Here is a 13,376-nt window from a genome sequence, read left to right as displayed (position 1 = left end):
GCTTCTGCTTCCTGTCGACTCTAAGTCTACTGATAGTCTGGCAATGGGGTCACAACACAGGACTTTGTATTCAAACAGGAGAACAAAACAGCGGCAACCTGACCCTCCAGACCCTCCCCCACTTCACATTTTCTTTCCAAATATAGGCGTCTAAAGACGCAGTTTTTAATGCTCACATCAGGGATGTATGTGGGCAGTCACTGGAGAAAGAGTCTCACTCTATTTCCAAGTTAAGTGTAAACACCAAAAGCTTGAAAAACCTGTCTTAGTGAGAGAACACAACACAGCATGGATTTGCTTTTGAAATAAATCAACGGTGATACTTTAAGTCAGTGAATCCTTAGTTCTTCCAGCTGACTGGCTACTGTGATTGTAGCCACGCTAAGCGGGGTCAGTGGAGACTCCCAGTAAATGGCTGTGTCGCCAGTGCTCTCTGCCGCTGAGTCGACTGACGAAATAATGAACCGCACAGGCTTGTTTGATTTCCTCTGGAGACAGCTGAGCGGGAGTCTGATCCACATACAACCCTGGCTCCCACTAACACAATCTGCTTCAGCACGCTCTTTCTCTCCGTCTCTGACTCAGAGACAGCATCTAAGCAGGCCTTTTTGGGTACATCTATGCACTTTGATTTATTGTAAATTAAAAAGCTGGGAGCTCAGTAGCACAGTTAAAATGCCCTCTCTGGCTGCCTGGCCATGCTCCACACTGTCTGAGCTGGATTTCATTTCCTCTTATGTCCATTTGTTGCTATTGTAGCAGACCAATAACTCACATGAAATTGTGTGTTTCTAAGTAGAGGTTCATTTAGCCCTGGCGTTTGTGGTGAATTGTGATCGTACTAAAATTAGACAACTGCCATGTATGGATATTTTATGCACCGCAATATAGTGTAGCTGTACATACAGTCTCGGCTACGAGGTGTACGACACAGTTAAAATAGCAATTTTGGACAAACTGCGCAGCAAAACGGCAATAGCATAATTATATGTCTGTAATATCATAGTGCAAAAGTCAGAGACACAGTAAAGGCACAGTCATGAAGGAGTACACCAAATCCAGTGTTTTCCTTGGAAAAAATAGTTTAACTAGCAGGCAGTCAGTGGTGATGTGTCCTGGCAGGCACAGATAGGGGCAGTGTAGTCATGGACCCAGTCATCATCATCTGGCCGCACATTCCTGCCCTATCTGTGCAGTAAACTGGATCTCCTTCTTCTTCTTATCAGCTGTCAGGAATTTTCTATCAGAGGCCCTCTTTCTCTCTCTCTCCCACGCTATCTCTTTTGCTCTCTTATTCAGACTCCCTTGCTATTTTTTCTCTCTTCCTGTCCCTTCCTTGAAGCTGCAAAGCTGACACAGAGCAGAAACGGTTAATGCTCATTAAGATAAGGAAGCAAGGAGACGGCAGGCGGCTCCTAGGACAGACTGGAACCCAAACAGCTCTGGTGCCTATTGCGTCACCATGGCAAGGGGTCCTCTGCCCCCCTGTCCCCCCTCGCGTCAACACCCATGCATAAACCCACACATTGGTTTAAGAATTTTGATAAGTGTGTCAATATTTTATCCCAGTTTATTTTAATACATTTTTTTTTCAATATTTCCACATCCTCAGAGTTTTTAAACAAAAAATGGGTTCAGCAGAATTTTCAGAAGCCTCTATTTTGAGTGACCTAAAATGCCAGAGCAGCAAAAGTGTAGACCGAGGATGTCAAGCTCATTTTATATTGTGGACCACATACAGCCCACTTAGATCTTAAGTCATTTGGACCAGTGAAACTCCCCCCCTTTCTGTCTATGTAAAGATAACTTAATCTAAGAAAAAAAGTGAAATTTCAACAGTAAGTTTGAGTTTTTCTACATGACAAAGAAATTCTACTGTAGTAAAAAAAAAAAACTGTTAGCATGACTCTTTGGGCTTAAATTCAAAGAAAAAAGAATGTGTAAAACTAAATTAGACTATCCTATAAATTTTCAACAGAAAGGTTTTGTTCATTCCCAGAAATTCTTTTTTTAACCTATAGACTAAAAAACAGACATTTTTATAGAGGACACTGAAAAACTGGTATTTTTCTGTCATTTATTTATTATTTATTTCCTTTGGTATACTATAAATAAGCATGAAGGGGTTTTTTTTTATCAGTAAGAAAAGCAATAAATAGCTGTAAAATAAGGTTAAACTCTAATATCTATGTCCTCCATTAGATTGTCAAAGTTGTTTGGTGGGATTGGCGTTTTTGCCATGCGGATTCTGGCCCTCAGGCCTTATGTTTGACTCCACTGTTGTACACATAAACCATGAAAAATGTGGTAGTTCCCTGAGCTTACATTCATTTTAATCACCAGCAGAATGCGACTTGTTGCACAAAAAAGTCTGATTGTATTGATGTTTATGGGAAACACCTCTATAGATCACTGTAAATCACTGTCAGGCTAAACGAAGAGAATTTTTAAAAAATTTAGAGCGAAAGTGGTTGAACCTTAAGCTAACCAAGATTAAATAAATAACAGGAGCTACATATGATCATATGAGCAAATGAACCAGTAGATTTATATTCATAGTTTGTCAGTAGATTTTATTTATAGCTTTACTAAATGATATATTCCTGCCACACTGCCTGGTCATACAAATTGTTTTTAGAACAACTAAGAGAGGTATGCAGTCTTCCGGTATATAACTGACCACAATCTGATTATGATCTCCTTTTAATTTCCATAATATTATTAACTTACACTCAATTCATTACAAGAATAAGGATTAAAGTAAGACGGACTGTGTGTAAATAAAAGAATAAATGCCAGTAATTCAGAGGTTTCTCAGTGCAGACATGTGTTGAGAACTTAAACCAGTGTACCACAGGGCTGTCTATCCTGATGCTAACGCTATGACTGGTAATAAATGCATGCTTAGACAATGATTTGCTTTTTCAGGTGAAACATGAAGTTTATAAGTACGTTAATTTTACAAGACTGCAGTATCCACTGTAACAACCAACATCCCTGCTGGATAAATGGTCCCAGTTCCATCTCCGCTTAAGGCTTCAACCAGCACAGAGAGATACTCTGGAGCCAACTGTCTGTTGTGATCACAGTGCTTCCCTTTTTGAAGTTTACAAAATAGTTCACTATATCACAGACTACCGCATCTGGCCTCCACACAGTGCAGGCTAAAATATGCTTACAATTCCATGCCACTGTGACCATAATCCTGTAGTATCAAAGCACAGGCACAGGGGTCTCCCTTTCCTCCCTCTCCCTCCCATCTGACCCTGTGTGATGACAGACCCATGAGAGGAGCCCTGTGTTGATAATTGAGCTTACCTCATTTTCAAAATACCAGAAGCCCTCCTGGATAATAAAAGTGTGCCCCCACTAGGGTACATATTTCAGACCAAAATCAAACATGAACAGTAAACAGAGCTGTACTTGTTGAATTAGACCCAAAAGAGGTGAGAAGTTTATTTTATTCATTCGCTGACTTTCTTTGCTCAAAGACATCTGCTCCCCCCCCACTACCCTAACTAACTATAGCAGGAGAGTGGTGGAGACAGGATTTCTGGGATCTTAGTAATATTCACCAGAAAGCTGTAATTACTCAGACAGCACTGCTGCCATCAAGCCACGCCTCCTGCTCACTGCAGGCCCAACGATCTGTAAACGTGTCAGTGGCAGGATGTCTCTCCTCCTCCTTCCTATGCACTTTCTTTCACACAAAAGCAAAATCGGATACACTCTCTCAAAGAATACAAAGTAGAGAAGTGACCTGCAGGGTTTGCCTGTTTGTGCTGATGGATGTTAAATGACCTAATGATGCTCTTGAACCTTAAACAGCAAAACCCAGTTGTATGTGTTAGTGTGACTCCTTTATCAAAATGTTGGAAAACTCTATGACGTGTAACAGTGTCAGGTTTGTAGTGACAAGTGAGGCTCCTGGGTATCTCCTCGCTATTTACTACAATACTACAAATGAGAGAGAGTTCTCCAACTAATCGACTTTCTATTAAAATAAAAAGAGTTGCACAAAGATTGTTTCATAAATGTCTTTTCACTGTGTAACGTGCACAATGTCTTCTATATAATTTGTGGAGCGAATACTGGGTATCTTGCCATCAGTGTGGAGGCTGGCAGGAGTCTTTGAAATGCAATCCCTGTCCCAGCCAAGTCCTGCCTCCCTCACCCTAATTGGATGATTATATCCAGAACAACATTATTTTAACTTGGAGTGAGGGAGGGGAGGGGGTCCTTTAATGCTGCATAAATTCCTCTTGACTTATTATTTGTACCCACAGCAAAGAGTTGCCAACTGTTTTCACTGTGTTACAGTTTAATTTTCTCTAAATTCATGGCAAATGGCCGAGAACAATGTGATATCAGCATTTCAACACATGATGAATGGGCGCTGCTAACTTGAGGAAAAGTATTCCACACGTGTTGCTTTTCAGTCACTTATGCACAACAAAGGCCAAGGCTGGTGTCAGCCTCACTTGCAAAATTCATCCTGCATCACTGAGAGCCTGCCAAAAGTCACACAACACTAGTCCAAATGTAATAAACAAATTTGCAATGCAGATGATTATTTAATGTGGAAATTATTCCTGCTTTGCCTAAAAGCAGAGAAATTCTGTTAATACCGGTCAAAGTTTGCTCCTTCTGAGGCTCCACGGTGGTCAAGGGAGATGTCAGATTGCATGCTTGCTTGGTTACCTAAATATGCGTCTGAAGGGTGGATCAGGTCTGGGAACCAAACAGGGCCTGGCTTCGGCTTTTCAGCCCTTTAGCCATTTCAGCGGTCACCCGGCTATCCAAAAATCCCCAAAACAGACAAAGCCTTTAGAATATTTGCTTAAACTTTCAATGCCCCGCAATCATGTCAGTAATGACAGCGTGTTTGCGTTGTTCAAACACCAGGGGCTCTGTTCTAGACACACAGAAACGTACACATACACTTAGGTAGACATACACAGGGCACAGACAGGATGATGACAGAAACACCCGTAAGTTACGTGTTCCAAGGATGCAAAAGCTTGTGATTCAGTGACAACATACTCCTGAGTAATTTTGCTGGAAGACATTAAAAGCCCAAGTTAAAATACATTTAAATATCAAAGGCTTTGGTTAAAAAAAACAACAAAAAAACCCATCTATGCACAGGGGAAAATTGTACAGCAACCTGCCAAGATGTGTGCCAGTTGAAAACAAGGTCATGGAAAATGTACACATCCAACGGAGAATAGGCAAAACCGCAGTTACATAAGCGGTTCAATGCCATTGTCATTCGTGAGCCAAAACAACTTTGTTTACCAAACCAAAACATTCTGCAGGCAGTCAGTGTGTATTTAAGCACTTGAGTGAGAGCACACACATACAAACTTCAATGAATGCACAGTCACTTCCTCACTGTTGACTGAAGTGAGTCAGAATACATTACAGCAACACAAATAAAGACACGAAATCAAATCCGGATATATGCATCACTGTTGTCACCTCTGCTGCGCACACACCGCATTAACACGCTGCAGTGTGCCAAGACACATTATATGGCTTTCTATGGAGCATCCTGTCACAACACAGAGTCAGTGTCAAGGAGAAAATGGGAACTTGTTTCCTGAAAGCTCCACAGAGGGAATTAGTGTTAGTCACAAGGTCAGGGTTCGTATCGGGGCTATTGCAGCAGAAGAGAAGCCACGTGACCGCATCACTCGCAATTGATGTTTCCGGTTATTAGCTACCAGGGCCTCAGCAGGTGAACAAACATTTCACTCTGTGTTCTGAACAACATGCAGTGACTTCTGGGGAACTGATGCTGTCATTACCTGGCACGGAGCTGGAAGCTGTGCTGTTTTCAGAATAGTGTTTTCACAGATCCAACACCATCAACAGAGTGTCTGTTAGAGCAGGGCGATATGGCCAAAAATATTTATCACAATATATATTTGAAAATTTGCGATAACGATATAACTGACGATATAATTGATGCGAGACAAAATACAACTCCACAACATTACTAGCGCAAAAAGACAACCTTCCATTTATTTTCACTTAAACAAGAAGCTGGTTTTTATGTACATTAAAGCTTTATAAAAATGTAACAGTGCAAATGCAAATTCCTTGCTGAAAGTTTAACCAAAAGGCATTTCCAGTAGAAATGGGCTGACATATCCTGAGCATAACCATGTATAATATCCACTGAAGTCAAAAAGAGGTGCTTTGCAACATGAAACTGCAGTGTGCAGTACATATTTTTCAGACCATAAGGTGCACGGGATTATAAGGCACATTAAGCGAAACAAAGCAGTCAGATAAATCAAACTTTATTAAACTCATTCTTCTTGCTTCCTCCACTTCTGTACCATTGAGTCATTAATGTTGAATTCTCTGGCAGCTGCTCTATTCCCATGTTGTTGCAGTATATTAATGACTGACCTCGTATTGTGGATGGATTATCTCAGTTGTTCTCCTGACTGAAGTTTGGTCCGTTTACAGCATCCTGCCATGCGATTGCATTTGTCTCTAACTATCAGGAACCTTAACGTTAACTTTTATAAGTGGAAAAGTGTTAGTGTTCGTCCTCCAGCTTCACTGTTTATGTTATGCTAACATAGCTGTGTCGCTAGCGATCACGTAGCACATCATTATATACCAACTAGCCCAACTTCAGTAACCCTACAAACGTCACTGCTGTTTAGTTTCCTGTCTTCATTTATGTTGGAAGTGATAGCAGAGCTGTAGGTAACTAGCGAAACTAGCGAGCTAACTTCCGCTAGCTTCCTGCTAACTTCTAACTCCGTTAAATGTAATAAATTCTGTTTTCATGGATGCCTGGAAGTTAAACTTCATAGTTACACCTGGTAAAGCAGCAATGCTGATCATTTTATTAAAGATGAAAGAATTTACACAGTTTTTAACTCTCAGTGATGCTGCAGTGTTCGTTTGACCTGAAGCATACGGAGTTTAGGACCCAGATTACTCCCAGATTTAAGAGCATCTTAGTCCGACAAATACGACAATAACGACGGCCACTTGCATGTTCTGCAAAGAAATGTGCTTTGTCATGTATCTGACGGACAAACACCAAACCAGTTCCACATCACTGAAGTTGCACCATTTTTACAAACCAATTCTGGTTCATCTGTTTCACTCAACAATCGGCCATGTGCGTATGAAAACAAAGGCACTGCGCATGCGCGTTTTACTCCCATTCTATCGCGATATTTCATTTTCCTATCGTTGCCTAACATTATACCGGTATTACCGTGAACGGTATAATATGGCCCAGCCCTAGTGTCTGTGTCCAAATAAGATTTCTAACCCTTCACCACAAACCATTCTTACAGTGAGTCTTACAGTGATACTGAGTAAAGTCTGTACAGTGCAAGCAGACTACTGTGCAAAAGTCTTGAGCCACCCCCTAATTTCTTTGTTTTGCTTTATTGAAAATTTCCAAACATACATGGAAATACAGTATAGTACACAGAGTTTGTATAATTAGAACTCCCTTAGGCAAGTTTCATTATAATTTCTGTAAACAGTCAGAAGAAAAATAGTTCTCCGGGTTTCTTAATAGACATTCAAAGCTCTTCTTTGGATGTTGGCTGCTTTTTGTTCCATTGTCTGTCAAGATGATCCCACACTGCTTCAATAACATTGAGGTCTGGGCTCTGGGAAGGCCAATCCATGACTCAGTGATCCAGTTTTTTTCTATCCTTGTATGCTTTTACTGCATTTGCAATGTGTTGGGGATCATTTTCACACCTCAATGTAATTCAGTTGTATTTATATGGCAACAAATCACAACAACAGTTGCCTCGCGGCGCTTTATATTTTAAGGTAAGGACCGTACAATAACACAGAGAAAACAGATGAACCCTAACAATCAGATGACCTCCTTATGAGTAAGCACTTGGTGACTATGGGAAGGAAAAAAAACCTTTTAACAGGAAGAAACCTTTAGCCAAACCAGGCTCACAGAGGAGCGGCCGTCTGCTGCGACCGTTTGGGGGTGAGGAGAGAAAGACGGGACAAAGACATACTATGAAAGAGAGCCAGAGATTAATATTAACTAATGATTAAATGCACAGAGTGAAAAAAGGTGATTTGAGTCTTGCAGCATTACTAAGGGAGAGTTCAGGGTCACCTGAACCAGGCCTAACTATATACTTTATCAAACTGGAAAGATTCAGCCTAAAAAGTAAAAAGGGTGTCTGTCTCCTGAATCCAAACCGGGAACTGGTTCCACAGAAGAGGGTTGTAAAACCTGAAGGTGCTGCCTTGCATTCTATTCTGAAATATTCTAGGAACCACAAGTAAGCCTGCAGTCTGAGAGCAAAGTGCTCTTTTGGAGTCATGTGGTATCATAAGAAATGAGCCTTTGCCAATTAGATGCTCTCCAGATGGTATTGCATGGGGGATCAAAATACATGACAGTACTATTCCATCTGCTAATTCCATCAATTTTGACGAGAACACTAGTTGAGGAAATGCAGCCCCAAACTATAACAGAGCCTCCACCGTGTTTTACAAATGGCCGTAAGCACTCACTGTTGTGCCTCTCTCCTGATCTCTTCCATACATAATGAAAATGATTTGAAAAAAGTATTTTACATTTGGATCCATCGCTCAATAACAACTATTGCCACTGACTTTCAGTCCAGTTCTTGTGTAATTTGGCATAAATCAGCTTTTTCTCCTTGTTTCCATTCCCTGGATTCTTGACAGTGCCTTTTTTATGCTTGAACGATTCCTATGTCAGTGTTGAGTAGTTAAACAAAAAAACAAACAAACATTCCTCAGGTCAGGTACAAGAACTGGACTGAAAATGAGCAAAAAAGCAAAACTTTGAAAGACCTTCAAAAAGCCTGGAGCGCTATTACTCAAAACTACTAAAAAAATACAACAAAGTCTCGCTCCTTGGAAGCAAAAGGGAAATAAAGGATGTGTCAAAATTTTTGCACAGTCCTGTTTAGGGCCATTGAATGTGGTTTGGTTCCATTTTATTTAAAACAAAACAAACAAAACTGTCAGTAAAAGATGCATAAGACTGTTTAACAACACTTACATAAGGTACTTCCAACATTGCCAAATATTTCCTCTAAATGCAGCAAACAAAGGGTGACCAAACATTCAGCACTAAATAAAATAAACAAACAGGAAAAACAAGGGTGTGTATAAACTAAAAAAAAAGCATCCCTCATCCACGGCCTTGGTTGGTTTGTACTTTTTAATGAGCTGCCTGAATTCACGAGCACTTATTCCTTTACTGCAGTCACCTCGGCAAAGTCTGAGCAGGAGAATGACCGTAAACATAAACATGCCTCCTCCACCCATCCAACTCAACCTTTTTGCACTCTGCTCCCAACAAATATTTTTACACAACGTGATAATTACCAAATCCAGATATGAACTTCCCCTTCTTTCTTTAAAGCAGTGAAGAACAGTCATCATAATACTGGTGAAGTATAAATAAAAGTAGTTTTAATTGTCATGAATTTATTTCTCCCAGAAACCACCTGCTTGTAAATCTGGGCTGACACAAGAAAGAAATTTAAATGTGCAGACTGATTGAGACTGTTCACACTGTATCTGTTCCAGATGGCTTTAATATGTGTTTACTAGTAAGATTCTAACCTTAAGTCCAACAATTACGGCTATTTTGTATGTTTTCTTCCTTAAAAACTAGAAAAAAAGAGGCATTTTTTTTCCAAAACATGAATTTATTAAGTTCAGTCCTTTTAATATTTGTACTAACCCTCCATAAGATGCAGATGCTTTAAACTCACATCCATTTTATATCAAGAGCTCTCTAGCATTTTTATTTTAGAAGATGTCATACTTTTTGTTTACTCCTTGTATGCTTGCAGAACATCCAATCATTGAATGTGTTGTGTAGTGCAATGCCTCAGTTGTTAGGATTGTGCTCCTTTCTCTCTGTCTAAATATTTATTTTTCTTTGTCCAGATGGAAAGTCTTTAAATATGTTGTTTCCTGTCTTAAAATGCTTTAACTAGCTTTTAACTAAGTTACCAGAACGTTCTGAGGAATAATTAGCTTTAAATAGCTTTAGCGCTAAAAAGATCTGAAAATAGTTGCTGGAAGAGTAACAAGAAAGACTACAATCCATAATAAAACACTCTTTAAAAGATGATGATTATTGATGTATTTAACTGGACTGATGCAAATCAAATATATTACCAAAAGTACCTCTTTGGAATGATTTTTTTAAGAAATGTAAAGACAGACTGTGTGTCTCAGTGACTGACTTCATACACCTGTGGCAATAAAACTAAAAACACCTGAAAATAAAGGTAAAGAGGTGTGGCCCATGTAGTGCAGCACTGTAGAGACCCTTTGTACTCAAAATGCAACCTGACTAAAGGTTGCAAAAATATTAGTATTCATGTTTTTCTTGTTTCTTTACAATGTTTGGCAAATGTAAAAAGATAGTAGCATTAATTTTGTCTTGAACACACACTCCTAGTTACAGCTTTATTCTAATTCAATAAAGAAAGCCATTTTTAATCAATGAAATTATATAGAGACAAAAACTAAAGACAACAAAAACTGTTCATTTAAAAACAAAAGAAAAAAAATATAATTCTAATTTCATGTGTTAAGTTTCAAGTCATTACCGCCTTGCTTTGTCAAAAGCCCGCCAGGTACTCCCCCTACTCCTCCTAACCCTCACTCTCACCTACAATGCACCTGGAGCAAGGCCAGGGCTGCTGTTAATTTGGCCTCATTATTAAGTTAAATGCAGCACGGGCGGCGGTGCTAGAGCTAATGAGCAGTGCAGAGCTGACTGTGCTGCTCCCAGCCTCCTGTCCCAGCCATTAGAAAAATTAAAGAGTGGAAAATGAGTCAAGGGCTGTGGAGACCTTAATTGAAGTCTTGAACGAGACTGTCTCTGATCTGGGTGAGCCCTGTGCTGACTAGAAGGTCTGAACCCACAGCGGCGTTTTATGTAGACCTGAAAGTATTTCTATAATGTAGACCAGGTAATGCTTGCAATGTCCTGCAATCTGTTCATATCTATATTTGATTAGAGACCCGTTTTGTGTTTCTTAACAATGTGCCTTTATGCACTACGTGGTGGGTGGGTGATATGGTTTCTGCTCAGGTGGAGCTGTTCCTGGAGAAGAAGCCTAGAGCAGGAACTAAGACAAAAATACACTTCTAAGAAATAAACACATGGTGTAGTTAAAAAAAACAAAGCTTCACTTAAAGAGTTTCGAGCGGGAATAAAAACGTTGCATGGTATAAAGCGTTGGTGTCTGTCCACTCTGGTGTAGTATCCCTGTTAAGTCATCTCAGGGAGACTGTCTATCATCTAGCCCTAAGTCAAGACCGTGAGAGACTGGGAGGTTTACGAGTCCTTGTGTTTAGATGACTTGGAGGGTTTTTCCTCTGCAGCCTTGCTAAATTGTCCAAACACGACCACACTGGCATTCATTTGCACTTCATCCCAACAACGCTTATCCCGACCACACATTGACAATGTTTTTTCTGGGAGATACTGAGGAGATAGCTGGCCAAATCTCTGAAACCAAATCAGCAGCTTACAGAGATTTGCGGGAGGTTCCATTCCAATATTAAAAGAGCGAAAGATCAGATCTCTGTTTAGTTTTGGCAGAACTCTTTTTGGAGACTAGCCTGAGGGCAGACGATGACCAAGATGGTGTGTGTATGTGTGTGTGTGTGTGTGTGTGTGTGTGCACGCAGAGCTCAAAACTTTCAGAGGATAAAATCTGTGGCAGATTTCACAGCACACTTCTGTTCTGTGGTGTAACAAAAGAAAATGTGCTGAGAAATGGATCCTAGAGATACTTTTACTTTCATTTGGAAAATTAGAGTGAATGCTAAGAGAGAAAACAACAATACAGTTTAAAACTGCTGGCTGGTTGATCAAATATAGCGACAAACTTTATGACTTTCCATATTTACTCATGCGAATTCTTTAGCAATGGGCAGTCAGCCTAAACAACCATATCCTAAACTGGCAGTTGCTCGCATGCTTTGTGCTCACGCGCACACACCCACACCAAGTTGTAGCTGGCATGCTCACTTTTAGAAAACAGCAAGCACTTTCAACTGATGTAGACTGAATTATGAGGGACAAAAAAAGCAAGTATCATTCCAGGTTTGGAATAAGAGAAGGATTCAAGGGTACAGAGAAAGAAGTGCTGCTACGTATCAGTTTTGTAGGATCTGTTTGGCTTCAATCAACACAATACAGACCAGACATAGCCACGTGCAAATGAATGATTTATTTTAACATCTTAAATAAAACCATCCATTTATCAATATCATCTGTTGTTTGGGGTTTTTTTTACTGCTAAACTGTCTTAAGGTTGTGGAGCCTGTGAAGACTCTTCCAGCTATCACAGTGAAAGGCAGGCTGTACCCTCGACAAGTTTCCAGTCCATCAGAGGGTTAAACACAACTATGTTACACAATTTGCCAACTTTAAATCCAAGAAAAAGGCTAATAGCAGAATATTACAGACATGTGAGCTGGAGACTCTTCAGAAACAAGCAGTCCATTACACAGCTATTTGTTAATACAAAATAAACATTTGATAGGAAATGCAAAGGCCTGCAGTATTTACGCTAAGTAAATTTTGATTTCCTGAAATAACAAGCAATGAAAACATCATCGAACTGAATAAGGGGAAAAAGTAAAAACAGAGGCATAAAAAAAGTTACTCTCAGGGGTAAACGGCCTGATACAATGCACAAGAAAAATAAACCCCATCATCATTAAAAGTGTTCATGTGAATGAAAACGTTACTTCAGGTCCAAAGACACTGATTTCTTTTTATTGCACAATACAGTATGCTATAAAAACACAGATTGTGCATGTATATTAAAAAAGCCACTAATATCACTGGAAGTGTCCTAATAATTTGTAGAGGTGATGCTGCCTACCTCCACAGTTTGACGTAGAGCACTGTGGAAAAACTCAGGTCACACATTACACCTGGGGAAAAGTTTGTTTTCTTTTTCTCCTGGAGGACAACTTATAATATAACGTTTGTAAAAGGACTTCTTATAAAAGACGATGTGACACTTATTGTTAAATTTGACACATAGATCAGGTTTTTTGCTCACTAGCCTAGCATTCTCTTGATGCCTTAACTTTTGCACTCAAAGAGTCCACAACTTGTGCTCCGTACTGTTGTTTTGCACTTTCCTGCCATATCCTTCGTAATGCGCGTCCTGCCAACACAACATTATGTACAGTTTACATGGTGCATGCAGGAAACTGTGCTAACCACTCACAAACCAATGCTACCGTGAGCTTTTCATTGGTTCTTATTTCTAAATGCCTCTAGAGCTTGTGTCCATGCTACTGCGACCTTGACCGCTGTAACACTCACACCTTAA

This window comes from Rhamphochromis longiceps, linkage group LG7 (assembly GCF_057381845.1).
Source record: "Rhamphochromis longiceps isolate RC_006_pf linkage group LG7, R_longiceps_female_GT1.1, whole genome shotgun sequence".
In the NCBI taxonomy this organism is placed as follows: Eukaryota; Metazoa; Chordata; class Actinopteri; order Cichliformes; family Cichlidae; genus Rhamphochromis; species Rhamphochromis longiceps.
This window is presented reverse-complemented; position numbering follows the sequence as displayed.